Source organism: Apodemus sylvaticus, chromosome 2, assembly GCF_947179515.1.
Source record: "Apodemus sylvaticus chromosome 2, mApoSyl1.1, whole genome shotgun sequence".
NCBI lineage: Eukaryota > Metazoa > Chordata > Mammalia > Rodentia > Muridae > Apodemus > Apodemus sylvaticus.
Window position 1 is genome coordinate 155,610,835 of NC_067473.1, and position 26,191 is coordinate 155,637,025.

Consider the following 26,191-nt stretch of genomic DNA (forward strand, 5'->3'; position numbering starts at 1 on the left):
TGGAGCTAGAGAACATCATACTAAGTGAGGTAACCCAGACTCAAAAGGTGAATCATGGTATGCACTCACTAATAAGTGGTTATTAACCTAGAAAACTGGAATACCCAAAACATAATCCACACATCAAATGAGATACAAGAAGAAAGGAGGAGTGGCCCCTGGCTCTGGAAAGACTCAGTGAAACAGTATTCGGCAAAACCAGAACGGGGAAGTGGGAAGGGGTGGGAGGGAGGACAGGGGAAGAGAAGGGGGCTTACGGGACTATCGGGGAGTGGGGGGGCTAGAAAAGGGGAAATCATTTGAAATGTAAATAAATTATATCGAATAAAAAAAACAGTAAAAAAAAAAAAGACTCTGTCATAAGATCACAAAGGAGCAAGCAAGAATGATTGTAAAACAATGCCCTAATTGCCTTACTTTAGCACCAGTGCCACACTTAGGGGTTAACCCACGAGGCCTTATACCTAATCATATTTGGCAAATGGATGTAACTCACTATGCAGAATTTGGAAAATTAAAATTTATACATGTTTGCATTGATAATTGCTCAGGACTTCTTTTTGCTTCCCTACATTCGGGAGAAGCCTCTAAAAACGTAATTGGTCATTATTTACAAGCCTTTAATACCATGGGATTACCCAAGGTCATTAAGACAGACAATGGACCAGCCTATGCTGGTAAGAACTTTATCTCATTTTGTAAAGAATTTGGTATTAAACATAAAACTGGAATTCCTTATAACCCAGTGGGTCAAGGAATCGTCGAGCGTGCTCATCGCACCCTTAAAAACTGGCTTTTTTAAACAAAGAAGGGTAATCTATACCCCCCTCCCATGTCACCCAAAGCACATCTTGCTTTTGTTTTGTTCATTTTAAATTTCCTGCAGACTGATTCTAAAGGTCTATCTGCAGCAGACAGGCACTGGCACCCTACCAGTTCCAATTCCTCTGCTGTGGTTAAGTGGCGTGACCCTTTAACTAATAAATGGAATGGTCCAGACCCTGTTTTAATTTGGGGGAGAGGGTCAGTTTGTATTTTTTCTCAAAAAGAAGATGGAGCATGATGGCTGCCAGAGAGGTTAGTAAGACAGGTAAACACACCCTAAAGCTGCTGGTAAGTATAATTAATTCACAAAGGCATTCTCTAAGCTGCTTCTCACTTACTTGGGAAGAAAGGTTCCTTTGTGTTCTTGCAGTTAATTTGCAAGCCAGCCCTATTGCCTGAGCCACAAATTTGCAATCAAATTGAATGCCTTGAGCCTTCTGATACTGACCAAGCAGGTTTTTTTTCTTAATCTCCTTTTGTGTTTCAAGCAGGTATCTCTCAGATACAACACTCAGAAGATCGGCTTCTACAGCAATGGCCGCCAGGATGAGGATGGGTGGCTATAAAAGCCAGCCAGCTCATATTCACAAAGAATTTACCTTACCAGTGGATCCTTGGAGATGAGGCTGCATAGTAGTGGGAACTATGCATGTTTGTTAATATAACAAACATGGGCATCAGTTTGAGGTGCGAGGTGAGGCACTGCAAAGGAAAAGGAAAAATCCTGCTTCCGAATTTCCCTGAAAAGCACGTCTGGCTGCATAGGGGTTGACATTGAGAAACTGTTCTTAAATTATTAAGGCAGTCTATTCCCCCCCACCCCCCAAAAAAGATGTCGTTTAATGTTTAAGGGGGGCCGAGACCTCTGTTTTTCCCTCACTGGTTAAAAGCCCGTCGTCCACTGGATGAATATATATATATATATATATATATATATATATATATCTCCACTGAGTTTTTAAAAATAAATAATTAAGGGGGAATTGTCCCTTCCCCCACAGCATTGAGCTGGACTTCTCAGCCCACCTCATTCAAGCTACGACATTCCTGGCTGCCAGCGCCCAGCCTTCCGCTGGTGTTAACTCAAGCCCTTGTTCTGTTGAGAACAATACAGCTGCCTTCACATTGACAACCAAGGCTGCCTCAGGGCAGTCTCACCTGGAGACCAGCAGAGACCTGTGTGACTGGAAGCAGGCAACCTGCTGAGAAGAAGAATTAAGGAATTCGCGGCCTTCTCCTTGATGTAGAGGGGGCGGCAGCATTGTTTTCTAAAGACTATATATATTGGCTAAATAATAGTAAAGTCAACCTTGATTGGCAAAATGTAGTCCTGACTCATTTCTCTTTCGTCGTCTTCCTGTTTATCCCCAGAATTCTCTTTCAGGTCTCCAGTTCACATGTGGCCATGGGCGGCTACAAGTGATCAAGAGGGGAGGGCCTAGCCAATTGTGGTTGGTGCCATCCCTGGACTGGTAGTCTTCGGTTCTATAAGAAAGAAGGCCAATAAGTAACATCCTTCCATGGCTTCTGCATCAGCTCCTGCTTCCTGACCTGCATAAGTTAAAACACCAAACCAACACTATGGTATATATGTAGAGGGCCTAGCACGGACCCATGAATATTCTGTGATTGCTGCTTCGTTCTCTGTGAGCCCCAGTGAGCCCTGCTTAGTTGATTCAGTAGTCATGTTCTCCTCGTATCCTCAACCTCCAAGGTAGGGGACAAATGGAGACCTTCAACGTGGGCTGTATCTCCTAATGTTTGATTGTGGGTTTCTGCTTCTGCTCCTATCAGCTGCTGGAGGCAGCTTCTCTGATGAAGGCTGGGCTAGGCACCAATATATGAGTATAGGAATATTAGAATATCAGAGCACTTGGAGTATATTGCTCCAGGCTCTTCTTGCTTTTGCAGTTTTTATTGAGAAATTGGTTGTGTTTGTTATGCCCAGTTCACAAGACCCACAAAAGACCACCAGGGATCATAACTCTGATGTAAGTACATGAGAGTCTTTTTTTCAAGTTTGGACTTGGCCCACTATCCTCTCTGTTCAATAGGTTATGAATACAATGCTGGAGTCTAGGGGTTTAGAACTGAAATAGGGAAAATGCACATGCTGGGCCTTTCAAGCCAGAATTACATGACTGTGTTAATGGGTAAAGGAATGTTAACCCTTATACTGATAGCATTTGTTCAGACAACAAAGAGAGACAACACATCTGAAAAGGGGCATTTTTGACCTGAGAATGACTAACTAATCCTGTATCATGGCCATTTTTCCTATTGTTACAAGCTGTCCACAGCTGTTATGTCTGTTTTCGACTGCTGGGGATACTCAGTGGTCTGTTTTCTAGAGCTCAATGGTGGGGTTCAAATCACTCCAAGGATAGGAGACAGCAGACATCTGCTTCCTCCAAGGATAGGAGACAGTGGTCTCTCCCAAGGTGTCCCAGGGACAGCAGCTTTGAATATAGTTTAGAGCACAAGATGGAATCTGTCCTGCTGCTGCTTTTTGTCTCTTCAATTCCCTCTTCTATTAGTAGCTTTAAAGGCCAATTCTTGGGTTCTTTGCAATCTGGATTACCTGAATTAATTTATTGATATTGTAACCTCATTATCATCAGTCAAGTAGCTCCCAGTCTCTGTCTTATATATTGTAAAACTTACAGATAACACATGGTCTGAAAGTGAGGTGTAAAAGAATAACCAAGGATCTGTGAGAGTGGAAATGAGAGTTGTTAACCAGAGGGGGGAATAAAACAGTGAGTGGTACCAATTTTTGGAATCTTCTCATTCCCTCTGGTGTGTGTGTGTTTGTGTGTGTGTATATATAGTGGACTATAATGTAGTCCACTATATGTGTAAACTCCTAAAGCAGGCTTAGGAAAGGCAGTAAATCACAGAATACATATAGTATGCCATATTTTCATAAGACCGAAAACAGAGAAACTTTAACAATATATAATTTAGAAATAGAAATTGATATCTAAAACAGAACACAAAGCTCACAATGAGACTTCCCTGTGGAGCAGTGTGAGGAAGGGTAATTGCTTGAAGAAGGGAAACAGGAGGCTTAAACTATTCCACTATTTCTTAAGCAGAGATGTACAAACGGAATGTTTGTATAGTGAAAAGTTTTCTGATAAAGGTCAAGATTTACATGGAAGATATTTCTGATAAAATTGAAGAAATACATAGAAAAACATGTTAAAATTGAAGATTATCATGGAAATTATACAGATAAGATGGTAGGCATAAAAATAATTCCGAGTTGATTGAAAGTGGAATTATAAACATTTTCATGTAAAATTGAAGATTTACATGGAAAATATTTCTGATAAAATTCAAGAAATATATAGACAAACATTAAAATTGATTATTTCATGGAAAATTATACAGATAAAATGGTAGATATAAAAAACCTTTCTAAATTTATTGAAAGTGGAATTAAAAAAACATTTTGTGATAAAATCAGAGATATGTTGAAAACATTTCTCTATTTTCCATGTAAATCTTCGACTTTATCAGAAAATGTTTATAATTCCACTTTCAGTCAACTTAGGAATACTTTTATGTCTACCACTATTATATCTATTTACAAATTTCTATGATAATCTTCGATTTTAAGATTTTCCTACACTTTTCTACAATTTTATCAGAAATGTTTTCCACATAAGTCTTCAGTTCTATCATACAATGTTTCTATTTCATTTTTCAAATAATTTAACAATTTTATGTCTACCACTTTATTCTTTAATTTTCCATGAAAATTGTCAATTTTAACTTGTTTTTTATTTATCTCTTCTATTTTAGCAGAAATATTTTCCACATAATCTTTAATTTTATCATAAAATGTTTTTATTTCCCTTTTCAATAAAAGAACATGCTTTTCAAACAAAGAAAAGTTTTAAAGATTTTATGACATTATTCCTCCATATAATTATAAGTCATAACCAAATAACAGATTTGTATTGTTTTTGAGAGATTACTAGATAGTGCATAGTCTCCATTAACTGCACAATAATTGCCACAGTCTGCTTACTTACAAGTGAATGTCTGAACATTTAGTTAGCAATATACACTTGATGAACAGTTAATTAATCTTTCAGATAAGCTCCAATAAGGATGTGAGATTTGTGTTATCCACCTGGATCTTCCCCTGAAGTATTCTATCTGTCTTTCAGTGCTGTGCTTGCTTTGCAACATGGTGGTACATGGCTTCAATGGAGATACTGACTCTAGAAAACAGGGATTTCTTTCCTCTTATGGCGTCCATCTTCCTGGCATATTTTTAGAGTATAGTGTCTTCCTTCTTGCAGTGGTGCTTAGTTTCAGACACTTTTAACACAAGTGTTTCTATGCACATCAAGTAATACAGTTTGAACAAACTTTATTTTACCCATCCATATCAATTAAGATTCCAATGGAATCTTCTCTGATGCTTTTGTGGCCAAATAGAAGCAAATAATTCTCATATGCTATAAACTTAAATAAATGAAAGATAATCAACAGTTCATACTCAAAATCGACTAAGAATACCTTAAATGCTTCTTGACCTTCCATTGGGCAATATTGAAGTGTGCAAACACTCTCTTGATTTAAAAGCTATGGATGACATAAGTAAATCTTGTTCTAGAACATAAGCAAAACCTCTTTGATCACGTAGCCCTTTCTGAGCATATTTTTGACCATTACTGAGCAGAGACTTTTCTCAATGTGCTGTGTTCCAAATTAAGATTGCCATCATCATGATCTGGCAATCATATTTAAGGTGAGTTCTTGACTAGATAAAAGAAAATACCTGAAAAGTCACATGGTCTAGGATGGATGACCCCATGATTCTCCATGTTTTGTTAAATCTCTGGCCTTATAACTTATCTCTCCTCCCACATTGACCTTCAGACACATTCACTCCTTGAGAATAGACTCCAAGGAATTTAAATGATATCAGATTTCACTAGGCAGACCTGCAATAGACAATGTGAAACTCCCAACTCTGGTACAGAACAGGACTTTCTATGAAGGCAGTTTGCTCACTCATGAGACCCTTTATCTACTGATGTGTTGGATATCCTCAGGGTAAACATGTCTGTGTTTTCCCTAGGACTCTGCATAAGCTCTTATCCCTAAACCTCCACATGAGCATAGAAAAAGGACAAACCCTACCTGAGATGCTGAAACTTACATCCTATATTGTCTTACTCATGAGTCCTTTCAAAAGGGAGAAGCAGAGATCATGACATTTCTGTAGCAGAACTCATGAATACTTTAAAGTTAATTTGTATTGAATATGAAGAATCTCCCTGAATAGGAGAGACAGACAGGAAACAAATTTTAAAGCATATGTTACTTTTGTTTCCACACAAATGATTCACTCTCATTCTTCTTAACCTTCCTCAGTCCTGTTAAATGACTTTGAAAAATGAGAAAACTGTGATTTAAAGAAACACACAGAAAGTCACCTCTAGTTGGCAACTATCTAACCTGTGGTCACTGTCAATGGCTGTGACTGGTTGTTTACAAAGATAGCAGGGACACATGATTAGATAATAATTGCCACTGTTTAGTGAAATGCATTAACTTCACACTACTCTTTTGAATCTTTATTTCTACATGGTTCATTTCATACAAATCACAAACAATTCCTTTGCCGTAAGGAGGAAGTCATTTAAATAAACCTCGTTCTCGAAACATCACCTGATCTCAGTAGGATCACATAGCATTTGGGAAGAAATATACAGCCCAGTAAGCCAGCACTAGAAGCCAGAAGCCAGATTTGAAAGAATTTCCACTGCCACCATGGTTTTGCCTTGGAGCTCAGGTAAGTGGGTACAAAAGAAATCCACACACTACAGAAAACCATCATGCTAAATGTGATCATTTTTGCCTCATTGAAGCTGTCAGGTAGCCTTCTTGCCAGAAAAGCAATAAGCAAGCTCAGACTGACCAGAAATCCCAAGTACCCCAGAACACAATAGAAAGCAAGGGTGGAACCCTCATTACAACAGAGGATGATTTGACCAAGCTCTGACTGCATGTCAACATCAGGGAAAGGGGGATATGTTCCCACCCAGATTGCACAGATGCACACTTGAATGATGGAACCACAGCAGACTATAGCATTTGAGAGTCTTGTCACCATCCACATTTGGAAGGTACTTCCTGGTTTGATGGCTTTGAAGATCACAACCACAATGAAAGTCTTTGCCAAGATAGCAGAAACCGCAATGGAAAATACAACCCCAAAAATCATTTGTCTCAAGATACAATTAACTGTTCTAGGTTGGCCAATGAATAGCAATGAGCAAAAGAAACAGAGCATTAGAAAAACAAGGAGGAGATAACTGAGATTTCTGTTATTTGCTCTGACAATGGGTGTGCCTCGATAGCGGATAAATAATCCTAAAATCATGGCTGAAAAGGCAGATAAAATTATGGCCAGGGAGAAGCAAACAGCTCCCAGAGTATCTTCATGGGACAAAAATGCCATACTTTTAGAAAGACACTGATTCTTTTGCTTATTTGAATACTGATCTTCAGTACACTTGATGCATTGATTCATATCTGAAAGGCAGGCAGATTGGTTTATTATATTCCACTGGTCAGCTCCCTAGATGTATGTATGGGATGTATATCTTGTGCAGAACAATTATTGAATTTTGAAGGAAATGTCCCTGGTTACATTCACTGAACCAGCGACAGACTGAAAAATAATAGATGAATTAGTTAATTTTTCTTTCATGAGAGAAACATGCATATACACTTGTATCCATAAAATAATCAGAACATGAGTAGACATGGACAATATAAGAGAATCAGAAATCTTAAAATGAAAGGAGGGGAAATCAGATAATATGAAAAAAACATTTGATTACATATGAAAGGAAGAGAAAAAATACTCTTTCAAGCTTTTAGTCTTGTTCTTTCCTTTTTCATTGTCTTCATTAAACATCTTTTTATTGCTTGAAAATTTCATTCATGCAAATAATTTGTTTTGATAAAATCTACCAGCAATTTCTTCATCTATCACATCTTTCTCCCCCTCCAACAATCTTTTTCTTCCAACTTTATGTGCTTTCATTTTTTTAACCCACCGTGTTCACTTAATGCTGTGTGTGTCCATATCCAAAGAAACTGACACTTTCTCTCCAGCAGCCCTCAATTGCCAAAAGTTTTTTTCTAGGGCTGGGACATCATGAGCTCATCTTCTATCTATCAATGGATTTTTGTCTGGCTTGATCTGGTACTTGCCTCTGTGTGGATATGTGGTCAAGGATTCTGTCACCTACTTCATTATATATGTTACCTCTTGGCTCTTACAATCCTTCTGCCTTGTAGTCCATAATGATCCTTGATAAGCCCTTGATTGTTATTGTGGAAGTTCAAGAAAGTAGAACTTCCTAGCATTTTATGACATTTATGTTTAGGAACTGTGGTATTTAATTTTGTTTCTTTCATGAAAGGATATATCAATATTTTAGAAATAACACTGAAGGCAATACCTTTTTGAGATGATTAGTATTCTCTTATGATAAGAAATACATGTTTTTGTGAATTCCTTAAAGTCCTTGATTGGATTCTGATTAGAAGTTTCTTATAGAAAAAATAATTTTGCACTTAATTTTCAATGTATATTTAGTACATGCATTTATGCTATTTGAGGTTTTTTTTGTATTTTTACAGAAAAATATTAATAATTTATTCATATATCTTTTTAAAACAAGGTATATTAAAGGAAAGTCTGAGTATTCACAATAAACACAGTGGAATAGGAAAGTCTTATTCACTAAGCTTAGACTTCATTGACTCTGAAGGACCTGTGCATGTAACCCGTCTTTAACTAGGAAAATAATTACAGCAAGGCACAGCACTCCTGAACACACCTGTAGTTCTAGTACTCATCAGACAAAAACAGGAGGATTACTAGTCAGCCTGGTCTACATATACATTCTAGGCCAGGCAGAATTTCCCACTGAGGCCTTGTATAAAAAGAAAAGAAAAGAAAAGAAAAGAAAGGAAGAGAAGAGAAGAGAAGAGAAGAGAAGAGAAGAGAAGAGAAGAGAAGAGAAGGGAAGGGAAGGGAAGGGAAGGGAAGGGAAGGGAAGGGAAGGGAAGGGAAGGGAAGGGAAGGGAAGAGAAGAGAAGGGAAGAGAAGAGAAAAAATAAAAAAGAAGAGGAGAGGAGAGGAAAGAAGAGAAGAGAAAAATTAAAAAAGAACAGGATAGGAGAAGAAAGAAGAGAAGAAAACAGAAGAGAGGAGAGGAGAGGGGAGGGGTGAGGAGAGGGGAGGGGAGGGGAGAGGGGAGGGGAGGGGAGGGGAAAAGAGGTGAGGGGAAGAAGAGAAGAGAAAAAGAGGAGAGGAGAGGAAAGGAAAGGAAAGAAAAGAAAAAAAGGAAAAGAGAAAAGAAAAAAGAAGGAAGGAGCAAAAACAATTATATATTCAACTCTGAGTCTCCATGTCACACACAAAAAAATCCAAAACTAACAGTATTGATAAATCTATACTATTAATTTCTCTTCCAATGTGCAGTTCAAATCAGCTCTTTCCAGGGGTATACACAGGTTGGTTAAAGGGATTGTGGTTTCTTCACAGTCATTAACCTAAGTCAGAGTGCTTAGCTCTCATTTCTGTTCACTCTTCTTTTTTATTTTAAAGAGTATATCTTTTGACCTAGTGGTTTAAACTCATTAGTCCATTAACCAATTAACAAATTAACTAATAAACTAACATAGTAGTGGATTATCTTGATGTAAGGAGCTAGTTGCCTGTTGTCCAGATAGTAAGCTATCAGTAGCCACCAATACAATCAGAAATTGAAGAAGGGTAAATTGCCATTAACTGACCATATATATCAATCAAAAATGACAGATTTATCGATAACTATAATGGACATCCCCTTAGGCTCCTGTGATGTTGATGGCTTTCGTGGGGATACAGGTCTCTAGGTAAGATCAATCTTCAGCTGCCAGGTCTGACAAATCTGAGATTCCCTCCTGAGAAGCAGAAACTTGGGAGAAATGACCTCAGTTTGTCAATCAACTCTCCAGAAGTTCTTTGTTTGTTTACTGTTTAAACTAGGTCCTGCCATTAGAGTAAGCATTTAGGCAGTTAATCCCAGTGGCTCCAGTGCCACTATCCTAATGGTGACGTTTGTCACTGTGTCTTTTCCTTCTTGGAAACCTTAGAGGGGTATTGTTAAATATTGGGCATCTCTGTCTCTTATAGTGCGTTTAAACATATTAAATACCATATTTAGCATGTCTCTGGTTGGAGAGCCAGTATCTATCTAGGATATCTGAGTTAAACAATCTTTGTCTGTTTTAATTATCTGTTTTAAACTATACTTGGCAAACATAAAACAGACGACTAAATAAAACTTTAAATCATAATTAACTGTATCAGTTTTTAGCCTGAATTTCAATTCCTGTTGAGTTTTGAGCCTTAAATGTCAGTTTTGAATTGAAGCTCTGTCAATATTGAGATAAAAAATTTTAACCCAAAAGTATGCTCTACAGAGGGACTTATATAACAGGACATAAGTTTCCAGTTTAGTTTAGTTTGGCCTGAAGCCAGTGTCAGGACAGCAGAGTATTTGATTGAGCAAACTCTGCTGGAAGATTATCAGAGTTGGGCAAACTGAAAAGAGGGGATGAATGTTAAAATACAGTGATTTTTAACTATTTAATATTGTAACCTTCTAAAAATTTCAAGTTAATGAACCTTTAAATTTTTTCTTCTAGTATATATCTGAGATAATGAAAAGAAAAAGACAAATGCTTCCTTTCTGAGTACTAGGCCATCTTGAGTCCTTGAGATGTTTTTAGTGTCTGGTATTGTTTGAAAACAACTGATTGAACAGTGGAAATTTATTTTTAACAAACTTGACTATTGCAGTAATTATACAGGGTCCAGAAATCAAGGATAGTCCAAACCAAGGAAAACGTGGTCAACCAAGGGGACCAGCTGAAGAGGGACTCATAACAGCCCTGAGGCTGATGTTTTGTTTGTTTGATTGATTATTTTTGTAATTTACTATCATTTTATCTGTTTTTAAACTGAGCCATAGTTTTTCTGACTACCCTACAATGATCAGCACAAACATAGTATTTTTTCCTCCAAAGCTACATACACATAGCTACCTTACTGAAGAAATAATAATTTTAAGCTTCCTCTATTTTGTAAAGCTAATTTAGCTAGAGAAAGGAGTGTCTTGTAGGGCATTAATAGATTTTTTTCTGTTTCTCTTATATCATTTATTGCAATACATATGGTTCTGTGATTCTTATCTTGCAGTATTAGTGCTGAAGCTCCTGTGCCAGCTGAGTAGACACAGCAGTCACTGCAAAGCTTTTCACCTAGTGATATTAATGGTGAATGGCTATACCAGGATGTGGAAATCAGATGATATATTTAGGACTAGGTTCTGAATGCAAGCAGGAGTCCTGATGCATAGGCCCATCAAGCATCCTCTGGAGGTAATAGGTTGCCTTATCCTGTACTGGCAGGAGTTACAATGGAATTGCAGGGGTGCAAATGTTCTGTGGGTATCTGATTTTCAATATAAAGGCCTTGACTGAGGTTAGCTTAGTGCTTTTATTACAAGAGAATATATTGAACATTCTAAAAAGGATATAATGAAGTATTAGTAACCACTGAAACCGGAGTGGGCCATAAAGCCCAGTCTGAATGTATTTTCAAAGGTATGTGTTAAGCCCTAATTAAATTTAGCTCGTGTAATGAAACATTTTCATGATGACAATTGTGTAGTCTATGGATGCAGCTGAGTCTAGAATACATGCCTAGCACATTTCAAGGCGATAAGTTCAATTTGCAGCACAAAAAGTGTGCTAAATGCATAATGATGATAGAAATATTTTGCTTAGAATTATTTAATACAGTAGATTAATCACCCAATTAATCTGATTTTCAGTAAATATTAATTTGTACATTTGCAGACTGGTTTTGTAAAATTCAAAATATTTATAAAAAGCATAAAAATTATTGTTTTAGATTATGAAATGTATAAGTGTCTAAGTACAAAGGATATGTTATACTTTGAAGATGTTAGAATTGAAAGAAAGGAGATTCAGTCATATATACTAGTAAATATTGTTGATAGCTCAGAAAGTACTGCTATGGGATGGAGAGGAAAAAATTGTCACAAGCATATTAAATAAAACTAAAGGCATTTATAAAAAAAGATGGTATCCCTGAAGAGTATTTGTATGGATATATTTTCTTTCATTTTACTTATTTAAATCAATGTATTACTTTTCTAAAGAAAAAACAAAAGCCAAGAAAGAAAGAAAAACAGGTTTCATTTGAAGTTGGTAAGACTACACAGCAAGGACTGCTCTTAGAAGGATTGCAGGTGTGGCCACTGTATAACATGTATACATTTAGGTGGCAGAGAGGAGAATGGTTAAATCTACACTCAGTGTTCTGACCTAGGAACATCTGAATGGTTAGTAGCTTAACACTCATTGGATAAAGGAGCCTGAGATGACCACCAGTCCAGTGCTGCATAAACCTCAATGACTCTGAGTCCCAAGACAAGAAGATGCCTTTCTGGGACTGAGAGGCCCCAGCTGGAGTCAGTTCAAGACAGACAATCCTGGGAAGATGCCACTTAGGCTAGTTGAGGAATGAGCTTGATATAAGCCCTTCACTAGCTATGGCACTCAGGAGAATGATCCCTATACCTCCCCTGGGAAGCATGATAGATCTGACCCTGTTGGCTGGGAGCATTAGACATCAGTCACAAGGGCATGAGCATCAGACAGCTGGTCAGACACTTGACTGGCAGTGACATAAGTGATATACTAATACCCTCTTCATTGCCTCTTGTGACCTATGGCAGGTCAGAGTGCTAGCCCCATGGTTATCAGAGCAGGAGAGCTGTCCATACCCCTTACCTGCTGCAGGACTCAGAAGAACAGGCCCTGAACCTTGCCTTGTCAACATAGTATAGCCGGGCCTAGATGTCGGGGTTATAGGTGACCCAGCTCCAAGAACGTGAGTGTCGTAGAACCATCACTGATTCTTATATGCTGGCCATTGGTGCTAACCAAGGAGAGACTCCCTCCTACCCTCCCTTGTTCCTTACCATCTATGGCAGGCAGAAGAGCTGCTCCTGGGATTGTGAGAGTAGAACTGTCAATGTCTGTCACCAGCTGCAGCACTTGAGACAGCAGTCCCTGAACCTGACCTGGGCAGCAGGGTAGAGCTGGCCCTGGTATCAGGGGTTGTTTATGAACTGGACCTGGGGGCATCAAAGTTGAAATCCAGTGGGCTGACCAACTTAGCTACCTCTTAGGCACAGATTCAGGCCTTTGAATTGGCCTACTCCAACATTTACCTCACAGTCCATGAAGGGGCTAGTTTTTCATATCTAAAATTACAGGATATCTATGACACAGGATTATAACATGATAGCCAAATGGAGTCCTGGTGAGGTTTCAGTCACCATAGATTAGCAGAAGCCAGAGGTTCATAGCAGGCCAACAAGCCTTCGCAATGAGCATTTGAATGCAAAGAACATTGGCAAGCAAAAAGCGTAGACATAAGAGTATAACAAAGATCAATCATGGTATGCATGCACTGATAAGTGGATATTAGCCTAGAAACTTTGAATACCCAAGACATAATCCACATATTAAATGAGTTCCAAAAAGAATGAAGGAGTGGCCCCTGGTTCTGGAAAGACTCAGTGCAAGAGTATAGGGGAATTCCAGAACAGATAAGTGGGAAGGGGTAGATGGAGGAACAGGGGGAGGGAAGAGGGCTTATGGAACTTGCGAGGAGTGGGGACCCAGAAGAGGGGAAATCATTTGAAATATAAATAAAAAATATATCAATAAAGAAAAAAAGGAAAAAAGAGTATAACATCGAACTCACTGTAATATATTTACAGCTTCCACAATGAGACTTTTTTCTATTGGGTCAGAACGAGGTTGCAAGGGTGGAGGGTAGACACAAGGGGAGGGGAAGATGAGCAGAATTTGGGTGTGTGATATGAAATTCACAAAGAAGCAATAAGAAGGTAACTTAAAAGAATAAAGATCAAGGGCTTCATGGTTTTTGTCTGCAAGCCCAGCACTCAGGACATAGTCTGACAATTACTTTCCCACCAAAAAACAAAATTGACCTTATCTTAACCAGTGTTTGATAGATAAAAATTTTATTCAAGAGAGTAACATGGGCATGGCAAAATACATGCTTCAAAAAATATGGTAGATGAGAAGTCAGAACACGAAAGCATTGCTGTTGTGCTCTGTGGAGGCTTTGCAATTAGAATCATTTTGAGGCAGAAGTGACAGCTGGACAGTCAGAGAACAGTGGGTGGAGCATCCTTATACATTACTCACAGCCCCACATATCATAACAACTTTGCATATCACTCATCTTTCAGGATCTCTCAGTGCATGTTTGTACAGTGTCCTCATGCTAGCTTACAGTACCAGGAAAAGTAAAATGAGAGCTCCCACAAGAATCAAAGTACTTTCAAAGGAAAAATATTAAGTCATACTGTAAATACTTATGTAGTCAGTAAGCAAGTATTTATGGAGCATCTACTAGTCGCCATAGAAAATGTCTCAAACACATCCCAGGATCTCAGGAAAGGAGCAGTATAGCTACCATCAAGATCACTCTGATACAATATTTTTAGAAGTTCCTCTCATTTGACAAATCACTATTTTTGCCTCAGCTGTCTCTAGGTTGCATGGATATAGGCAATTTATATGTTTTTCTCTGAAGTTTAATTTCCTTGTGAGTAAAATTTTGATTATAATCAATATTTATTGTAAATGTGAAACAAGGCCATAAAGCACTCTTAGGCTATCCAGGGAGCACTAGCTTTAACCACTTTTAGGGTATACAGGGACTGCTAATGGTTTAGGGTATATGAGGAGCTCTAACTTCATTGCTCATAGTTTACAGTGTTCAAGGAATGCTAACTTTACTCTTTGCTACCTCTAAAGCAGTAATAGAACCATTGGTGAAAAGCAGGTGTACAAAGAAAAGAAACTGAACTCAATGAAGAAGACAAAGCAGAGCCAGATGCAGGAACATATACCTGTGGTCTTAGTTACCCAGGAAGCTGAGTGTGGAAGATTGCTGGAGCCCAGAGGTATGAGACTGATATGGGAAGTATAGCTAATAAAACAAACAGACCAACCATCCAATAAACAAACAACAGTAACAAAAATGACTGGGTCAAAATCAAGTTGGTTGATTTTTGAAGAGAGGGGTTTCTCTGTGCAGTTCTAGCATCCTGGAACTCAGTCTATAGGCCAGGCTGACCTTGAACTCAGAGATCACCTACTAAGTGTTGGGATGAAAACTGTGTGCTGTCTCTACCCCAGAAAGCACTTGTTTTAAAGTATTAGGAGTTAGCTATATAATTGTAAATGTGTTTTCAGGTTTTGGGTTGCTCACCCTTGCCATGTTGTCAATCATGCCCACATTCAGAACCATTTCTAGAGATTTCCAAATTCAGAGTTATTTCCAAAAATTTCCACATTCATATTCATTTTAGTAATACCTGTTTCATTTATAATCTCTCCATCTGGACATGGAACACAATCAAAACAACAGAATGGTTTCCCTTCAATAGGTGTTTTCCTAAATCCAAGTGGACAACTTTGACTGCAAACAGATAAAGGAGTCTGTATAGGAGACATGAGAGGAGGGAAGGCAGTCAATACATGACATTCAGTATTAACATCCAGATGGCAAAGTTCAGCAAGACATCTCTGTACTGTGGCAACCAAGAAAGATCATGCTTTTAGGAGGTATTTAGAGAATGTGAGACCAACGTGTTTCTTTCTCTTTCTTCCTTTGCTTTATTTTATTTCATTGACCTATTATTTTTATTTTTATATAATATATTTTATTATATTTAAAACAATTTTTAAACTTTCTTTATAGATTTATTATATCCTTCCTTTCGACAAGTCTGTCCAGATAATATCCACTTCCCTACCCACCCAAATTTAAGTTCTTTCTCAATGAACAAATCAAAATACCAATAAAACATCAATCATCCAAAACCTAGAAAATAAAATACAATAGCACAAAAATAAAAACAAAGGAAAACAAAACCCACCAAACTGTAACCAAATAAAAATGTATCTATAAATAGTATGGGTTCCTATATTGTGCTGCCAAATTACTGAACAAGAGACCTGAGTTGGAGTGGTTGATATGTCCAGTGTCTTACATTGGAGAAAACTTATTGGGTCCCTTGAAGACCATTATGTTTCCCATTAATATGTATCACTTCATTTTGTCACATCACTGAGATGTTCAGGGTGAACAATTCCAACAATAAGGGGATCGATGTGCATATAGCATTAATATTCAAATCTAGAAATACCTGTCACAGGATATTTAATTACACTGTGAATCCTGAGATTGTGTTATTTACTGGAAGAAAAAAAAACTGTTTCTAATGGTAGTATGGCTCAGCCCTGAATACACATCTTTAATCCCAAACATAAAAGGTAAAGTTTGTGTGTAGAAGGAAGCACCTGTGTTTGAAAATAACTTCTAATTGTGGGGCAGACAAAGTGATGAATCAGAGAAAGATTTGACAGAGTGACTCAGAAAGAGGATACACCAATCCCGTATAAGAAAAGAAAGAGAAAACTTGTTGGTTTCTCACACCAAAGGTCAGGTACTGAGGTGGAACCCAATGAGATGAAGGCCAAAGGTTAATAACTTCTGCCCATTAACTCTCTCTTACTGTTCTGGGGCCAGATGCTGTTGACTTCTGGTGATTTAACTCTCTCTTGCTTTTCTGGGACCAGAAGATTATGGCTTTGGGCAATTACCTATTTTTGCTCTTCTTAGATCAAAAGCTTATAACTTCTGCCAACCCTGTTCTCATAGGAATTCCAATCTGAGGACAACACACGTGCTGATTTCTAAGATACTCACATTAGTTCGGTGTTCACCCCAAGTTATGAGTTTGTAATTTAGGGAAAATGTTGAGCATTGTGAGATTCAAAGATAAACTCGCCACCTTTCCCTTGAGCTTTGGTACCACTCTGCAGAGACTGGTAATTAAAGATGTCAAGCTCAGTTGTTGAAATTTCCTTGTTCACATTCTCCTCATTGGAGCTTCTCCAAAGTTGGTCCTTTTGTAAGAATGGATGGAGCTAAACATGGAAAATAATGGTCAGAACTTTCACTATAAGTCACTGAATTATAAATAACCTGATGGCTCTAACTTCCCTTTCTTTCCCTAACTGTATGTTCCTGTGGCTTTCATTATTGTTCCATATATCAAAAATGTACCATAGGGCTAATCCATGGTATCAGTAGTATCAGTAGTAGACATAGACATATCACACACACACACACACACACACACACACACACACACACACACAAACACCAGGCAAAACCTCAACAAATACTGGGGATAACAGATGTTATATACCAAATGGATATTACAGCAATAAGATAGCCAAAGGAGATTAGGGGAAACAAATTTGAAAATAAAATTTCAAGATCATTATTTGCAGATGATATGATAGTATACATAAGTAACCCCTACCAGGGAACTTCTATGTCTGATAAAAATGTTTCCATCGATGTGGCTGGACACAAGATTAACTAAAAAAAAAGTAGTAACCTTCCAATATACAAATTACAAACAGACTGAGAAAAAATTTTCAGAAAAAAAAAACACTTCTTAGTAGCCACAAACAATATAAAATATTTTGAGGTAGATAAGTGAAGTGAGCAAAAGACTTACATGATAAAACTTTAAGTCTTTGAAAGTAGAAACAGAAGAAGATATCTGAAGATGGAAAGAATTCCCATACTCATGGAGCAGTTGAATTAAGATAATGAACAGTAAAAGAACTCCCAGAGGTATCACAATCCCTAACTTTAAATTGTACCACAGTGTTATAATAACAAAGACCACAAAGTATTTTCATAAATATACTTATGTTTAACAATAGAATCAAATTAAAGGTCTAGAAATAAATTCACATACCTATGGACACTTAATTTTTTATATAAAATAAAGCCAGAAATACACAATGGAAGAAGAAAGAAGAAAGCATCTTTAACAAATGATGCTCTTCCAACTGGATATCTTTATTTTGAAGAATTAAATCAATCCATATTTATCATCCTGCACAAAACTCAAGGCCAATTAACAATCACATTAAAGCAGACACAGTGAACAAGATGTAAGGAAAATAAGGGAATATCCTTGAACACATTGGCACAGAGGACAATTTCCTAAACTGAGCATAGATGGTGTAAATACTAAGATCAACAATTTAATAAATGAGACCTAATGAAACAAAAAAGGCTTCTAGAAGGCAATGGACAACTTCAAAATGTCAAAAATGACAGTCAACATACTAGAAATGATTTAGATCAACTCTACATTTGGCAGAGAAATAATATACAAAATATAAAAAAACAAACAAACAAAAACTGAAGATACTAGGCACCGACAAACCTAAGAATCTAAATTGTTAGAAGTGCAATATCTATGGAAAAGATAAGCAGGTGCAGAGCAGGAAACATGTAGAGAGTTCATATGATGTGATAGTGTACCCCATGCAATCCTGCTTCATTTTGAAGAACCTGCTTTTGTTTCATTTGGGTTTGGGATCTGACTTTAAAGACAAGTTCTGTCTATAAAGCCCAGGAAAGCTTCAAACTCATAATCCTTCTGCTTCAAACCCCAACATTTTGGATAACAATCATGATGATAATGTCTAGCCTTATAGAGCTACTTGTTCTTTCTAAGATCTGTTTAACAAAACAAATCAAAACAAGCTATTGGTATCAAATGTGCCTAAAAACCCTTAACATATGCCATATTTATACTTGTACAAGTCTCTGTATATTATAATTTCTTCACAGAACATTAAAAGCAGTAATAAAAGAATATATGATAATCAAAGGAAATAAATATTATTGTTTGAATATGCTTAAAATAAGATAACCATTTTCAGCATCACACATGTGTTGTTTTCTGATAGTAATATTAACTCAGATTTAAACACTATGATGTAGTTTTCTTTATTTTTTCTCTAACATCATTATTTACTGAACACAATGTTTACTGAAGGAAACTTAAATCTATTGAGAAAGGTGACAGTAACCTAAAGAAATATACTAGCAAAAGAAACATTTTTCTAACACTAACTAGAAAAGATCATAAATCAAAACATACAAGCCTGGGCCAAATATCCTAGGAAAACACAAGACCAGCTATTGCTCCCTTCCAAGGGAGAGGAGCCCAGGGTACATCTTTATGGAGTGAGTCTCCTTCCATTCTCAGTGACAGCTCCTCATGGAGTGCATGGGCAATGGCATACACAGCTGCATGGACTTTGTAGCTTGAGAGTAAGGTATTCAAATCCCAAACATGCAGTGGTCGTGTGCTCAGGCTGCCATTTTCTCACATTGACTTAGCTCCATAATTCCATGCTGATCAAGATATGAACATTCAAATAAGATTGACCACACATCTTGGATAAAGATATCATGAGGGTATTTTCTAGGTTGAACACTTCTGAGAAAATCTTTGAATCCCAGAATTTGATCCATGCGAACAGAAAATGATAATCCTCCACCAAAGTATGTATAACCTAGATTTTGGTCAAAGGGTAATGTAGAGATATCCCAATCAGAAGTTGTGATCCAGACATTACCAAAAGGAATATTGAAAAAGATGTTATAGACAAATCTCAAAAGAGAGTATGTGTCGCCAAATGCAACAATAACATGTGTCAATGTGAATCTTTCCATAAAAAGTTCCCTGTTTACTGTGTCCTTAGCAGGAAATTCTGGAACCTTTTCTGGAAATGCAACACAAAGTCCACAGTTGGTCATTTCCTCTGTTATGTCCCTGAGGAAGAGTTCTCCCCTCATATCATCTGGGATAACCAGGCCAACCCAGACCCAAGTAAAGTATAGCAGCAGTTGAATAATTCCCTGATACAGAGATGCTGTGTGCATAGGAAATTGGTAAGGAGAGTGGAGCTGGACTCTGGTCCCAAGACTCTGGTCAAAAGGAGCATAGCTGATCTAAACAGAAAGTTACTACTTAACACAATACAATTATGTTCATTCTCAAATGATTTCATTTACCTCTTCTCTTAATACACTCTAGGGGAAATAAAACAATTAGATAATTTTGCTAAGAAATCCAAATTTGTTACCTACGATCCACCACTTTCTAGTCACTGCTCACAGGAAAAGTATCTTTTTCTTACACTCTATAAAATCTATCATGGCCATAGAGTATCTATCTCATTCTCTCATTTCAGATGATACGAGTCAACAAGAGCATTTGCATATCTGTCATTTCCCATACCAAATATTTTTTTCTTCCTGAAAATGTAAGTGAAGAAACATTAACACTAAAAGCCATTTTACTTGAAGTCACAAATCCATAACTAATTAACCAATAAAAAGGAATTTGTGATGTATTTTAAAATTCCCTAGTAAACTCTGTATTTCTCTTGAAGTTCCTTTGTTTATTTTCTTTCTGTAATGCTTAATCTGTAGTCAACTACCCTAAAGTAAGCTTGCTTAAGATAGAAGACTGATTATCTACCTCAATGAATGTTGAAAAGTCTCTCTTTAACAGGACCCTTTGTTTACTTCCCTCATCTTGCTATCCTTCTTAGAAGGAAACATCAATTGAGTTGTCTACACTGTCATTCCTATGCACTTTAGGGCATCTCCTCTGTGGTGGGGGGGTAGACTAGATCATTAGTTACCTAATCTTCTGTATCAAATGAATAATTATCAAAATCCACCTTACTTAATCTAATAGCAGCATGAAATAAAACTTTTTCTAAAATATGCTCTTTAATGATTCTTTCTTTTGTCAAGGAATATATTTCCAAGGTTTGACCAACACTATCAGTCTGCCTTAACCAAATCTTCTCTCTATCACTACACTTGTGGTATTGGCATATCATGGTGTCCCATGGCTCAGATTGGGACTTGATTCCACTTTCCACACAAATTCCTTAAATAATAATCTCCTAAAATGAGATGCCCACTAGGTCATGCCATAAACCTCAGCTCATACCCTGGCTCCATTCACTGACTTCTAACCAGGAATCAGAGTTTGGATGTTTAGTGAACATTTCACTTATTCCATACATTATCATGACAATTGGATTCAGACACTCAATTTATTTTAATTGATTGGAAGAGCGGAGTGGGTAGGGAGAAGGAGGACAAATAGGAAAGAAAAAAATCACAAAATGAAATAAACATGACTACTCTGAGGAAGGAAATAGCAGGTTAACGAAATATTCAATATTTAGTAAATGCACAAAAGTAAGTAATTTAAATAGATGATACAAAATGATACTTTTTTATATTAATAAACTCTGATAATGGGTTAACTAAGAAAGAAAGATGTGGGACCTAACACACAGAACTGGTTGAGAACAGACATACAGCATACAGGCTGGATAAGAGAAGAAATGGAAAGAAAGGATTATCTGTCATATATAAAGTTGGAATGATCTTTATGTTAGGGATTCACTTACATACACTAGAGATGGTTTACTTATTCTACACAGAATAACTCAAAATAAATATGCCAACATGATAAAGGGCTTAAACCATGATCATCAGCACAGCATTGCCAGCTCCATAGTTCACACTTTAGAAGTTTGCAAGTGAATTAGGAAAATACATGACAAAAATGTCTTCAGATATTGTGAGTACATTTAATATTGGGCCATGTGCATAACTATCATTGGCCATAGGCAGTTTGATGTCCACAGGTTGAATAGCTAAACTTGAATTTCAAAACAAATAAAAAAAAACCCCAAGAATCATTAAATCAATAAAGCAGTTAATTATATAAACAGGCAGTTCTCAAAACTTAAGAAACATAAGTTTAATAAACATTTTGACAGTGTTAAGCATCCTTAACCAAAAGGGGCATCCAAGTCATAAGTGTTTTCATCATGGGAATAAGTAACAGAGGCAGGAGAAGTAGCTCAGTAGTTAGAATTTGAACTGTTCCTGCACAGGACCTGGGTTTCATTCTCAGCACCCCTATGACAGCTTACAACAACCCGTAACTCTATATCCAGATGTTCTAACAACTAATTTTGGCTTTCTCTATGGATACTAGGTACACTTGTATTGCACATAATGTGCATGTAGAAGAAACACTTGTACACATAAAATAAATATATAAATAAAACCAAAAGAAATACCCAAGCCAGCAGACAGATAAAATAAATAAATCTTAAAAACCACACCAAACCAAATGGTTATTGTAAGAAAAGGCACACATACAAGATAAGACAGTAAAGTATCACTGTTTGTGTTTGACATGTTTATGTCTGAATGTTTTCTTTTGGGCTCTTCCTGGAATGTTAAGGCTGAAAACTCCCAGACATGATAGACACTTTAATCAATGTAACAGTATAAAAAATAAACATCCAAACCAGTAGCCTCCTATATATCAATAATGAGGAAGAAATCATGGGAGCAAACCCATGTGTAATAAAATAAAATATATAAAGAACCAAGGAATAAGACTAAGCAAAAAAGGGGAAGAGTTTAAAGACATTTAAAAAGACTCTAGAAGACAGAAGGAACTTGGACACATATAGATTGACAGAATTAATACTATAAAATATTCCAAAATGATATATTATTAAGCATAATTCTCATAAACCTTCCTATGGCACTCTTCATAAAACTAACAAAGGCAATTCTAAAGTTCATATGGAAACACAAAGATCCTCATTGGACAAAGCCATCCTAAATAGAGAGTACTGGTACATGACAATTCATATATCACATCTCAAATTATACTACTGAGCCATAGTAACATAGCAGCCAGCTGTTGACATAAGATAAACCTTTGCACAAACCAAATAGAAGACCAGTAAATAAACTCACAGACCAGGCAAGTTTGTATGGTGAGACCCTGTCTCAAGAATAAACAAATATGTAAAAATTAAAAATAAAAATATATCAACATAGCAGCCTAAATTCATTTTACTAAGATTTAAGTTACTTCCCTGAGGATAGTGGATAACCTTAAGTTCTGAATCACTATTATTTGCAAACTAAAACAGTTCTAAGTAGTCTTTTCCAAGATTTTTACTAATTAAAATGCATTTGACTTATAAAGGCTATCTCTCTAGCATTATTTATAAGAAATCATTACTGATCAACAGAAAGAATTTTAAGCAAAGACAAAAATTACAACTTTTGTTCTAATGGAGGAACATTAAAACAACCCAAATATCCAGGCACAGAAAGCCTGAGGATTGGTTCTTTGTAAAAATAAATGTTATTTGGCAATCTGTGCTGATATCCACATTAAAAGAATCAGGAATATATCTCCAGTAATGACAGTGAAGATATGTAAATAGAATTATTATAGTCCTCATGATTTGTGATGCTCTCAAACTTGATATGAAAGAATAACAGTATTAGCAATGTTACACGGCAAAGAAAATTTTCTTGGAGTAGTAAGAATACAAGTTGTCATTACTTTATCTGTATATTTTCAAATTTAAAGGTTTTTAAATTTAATTTATTGTACAAACATAACTTTATCTTATGAATAAATTAAAATTTAGAGTTAAAAATGATAACTAAATAGTAAATTTTTAAGTAGTTCCATACCTCATCAATAACAATTACTAGATGAATCAGCATTTGTTACTATGTTACTATGTTTAACCTACTATGTTAAAGAGCCAGGATTCTTTGAATACCTGTGGGACATTGTAGAGACTTAGAACTCTGGAGATCTGAGTTGATATTCCTGTTGAAATGCCTCCTATCACTGCAACCAGCTTATCAGTCTTCTCAGGCCTACAGCTATAATTAGGAATTGGGGGGCTTGCTCCTGAGAGCAAAGCCATAGAAATTTCCACGACCCTCATCTCAGTAAAGTCAACATTGAAGAGATAGAATCCCAGTGCCATATTGAGTAGAATATTTGGGTCCTTGTTGATTCTTTCTGTGGCCAAAACCATTGCCAAAATGTGCTGGTAATGTTTGGTTAGATCCCTAGAAGAAAAAAATTGGAAAGACCATTTTTATGTTCTTTTTTCATATTAATTTTTAATTAGATTATAATTACATCATTTGCTTCCCTATCTTTTCTCTCTACAGTTCCCCCCATGCTTCCTTTCAAATTCTAGATTTTTTTCCTAATAGTCTAAGCCATATAAAGAATATACGCAATAATCCAAGAAACAAGTTGGATATTCTATATTAAAAATGTAGAGCAGTTAGTCTTAAAAAAGAAGATTCATAGTACAACTGATTATCAAATTTACAGTTTTTGTTTTTGCATTTTATTTTGAGACAGAACCTTGCTTATTCGGTCCAGACTGTAGAAAAACCCAGTGTATAAAGTAGGTTAACTTCAGAATTACAGAGTTTCTCCTGTCTCTGTTTCTCATGTTCTGGGATTAAAGGTTTGCACCACCACATTCTTTCAAATGTACAATTTTAAGTTCTTACTGTGCAATTTGTGTCTGAGAAAGCAAAACTGAGCAGGAAATCATGTGAGAAATAGCAAGCATCAAAACATACTATATTATATGGTCTTCAAAGAGGATGAACATCTGGAAAATACACAGTATCAACTATGTATTAGATCAACTATGGCAACTGAAAAAAAATAGCATCAAGTCTATTAAAGCAGGAAAAATATATTGTATTTTTTGTAAAGTACACTTAATAAAAACAAAGAAAAATTGCTTCAAATTAAAAGTGTTTTCAATACTTTCTTACATATTTAAAAGAATTCAGCATGAGTATGGGAGAGACACACAGATAGCCAGCCATGGCTGAGTAGTTATTGGCATTTGGCCATTAATTGGGAGAGTCAGTTTTATTAGGTGGTTTGCCCTAGTAAACATATACTCTAGATGATGCCCTACACTGCTGCAGTACTGTCATGCCTAAATGAACTCAGTAGATCAAAAAGTGTGAGCAAGAGAGAGCTCATGATTTGAGGGGGGAGAAGAGAGAGAAGAGGAGAGAGACAAAGTAGAGAAGATAAGAGCAGAGAAGAGAAGAGAAGAGGAGAGGAGAGGAGAGGAGAGGAGAGGAGAGAAGAGAAGGAGAGGAGAGGATAGGAAGGAGGAGGAGGAGGAGGAGGAGGAGGAGGAGGAGGAGGAGGAGGAGGAGAGAGAGAGAGAGAGAGAGAGAGAGAGAGAGAATCCATGAACTTGAGAGTAGAAGTATTGAACATTGGAGAGAAAGTAATAGAGGAGGTTTGATATATATGAATGAAATCCAGAAACAATTTTTTTTTTTAAAGAGAGAACTCGAGCACTTACGCATGAACAAATTCTGGTATATAGATTGTGTCTTTAAAGCCAAATCTACTTCTAATGTCTCCAGCAGTCACTCTAAGGGAAAAGAGTCCTCCAATAACAAAATCCCCATCTTGATAGTAGCCAGGTAAAGCAGGTAAATTTAAGGAAAAACAACAAATTTGTTCCTGGAATACAATCAGAAAAATCAGAAGAGAGAAAGCAATGAGTAATTTCATACTAATTGAAAAATAATTGCTAAAATCCAGAAATCTGTTTTGTTGAGAATCTTGGATTAAAAGACTCTGATTGCTCATCAACAAACTGAAAAAAATGATTCTGTCTGGTCTGTTTGGATAAGACTTATAAAGCATTGTTTTGTCTTGATACACATCCGCCAATATCCAAACTCTTCCTCAGTTCCTGGAAGTATAATCTGCTTTGCACCTTCTTAGCTGTGAATCCCCAAAGGCTCAGGAACCTCTCACTTGGCACATGAGAATCCTGATTCTCAGCAGGAAAACACATAATTAAGAACTAGTATGAAGTCCTCTAAAACACCTGTGGGGTGTATACACTCTGTGAGCTGAGACTTCTCAAGGTCCCAAGGTAAAGGGAATTATTTTCAATAATACTGTTGAAAATATTTTCTGGGCCTTTGATCTGTGAATCTTGGACCTTGTTCTGTTTCTATAAATTTTAGGGTTTTTTTTTTCATATTTTCCAGATGTCCTGGAAGTTTTGTGTCAGGAACTTTTTAGATTTAACATTTTCTTTGACCAGTGTGTCAATTTTTTCAATCATAGCTCATATGGCTGAAATTCTCTCTTCTATCTCTTGTACCCTGTTGGTGATACTTTGATCTGTAACTCCTGATTACATATCTTGATGAAAATCCATTTCCAGGTTTCTTCCAGGTTGTATTTATTTTTTCTGCTTAAATTTTTTCATTGGTTATTTTATTTATTTACATTTAAAGTGTTATCCCCCTTCCTAGTTTCCCTTCTGCAAACTTAATACCCCATCTCCTTGACCCCTGCTTTTATACCCTCCCACC

General features: G+C 36.6%; 1 non-coding gene and 1 pseudogene across 1 annotated transcript; one reads left to right on the top strand and one right to left on the bottom strand.

The window, feature by feature from the left end:
• Positions 1–6,490: 6,490 nt before the first annotated feature.
• Positions 6,491–25,373, bottom strand: LOC127678088 (vomeronasal type-2 receptor 26-like; annotated as a pseudogene).
• LOC127679559 (small nucleolar RNA SNORA17) lies at positions 12,173–12,304 on the top strand. Its single transcript, XR_007976854.1, has one exon. It is a non-coding gene; the product is annotated as a small nucleolar RNA SNORA17 (small nucleolar RNA).
• Positions 25,374–26,191: the final 818 nt, after the last annotated feature.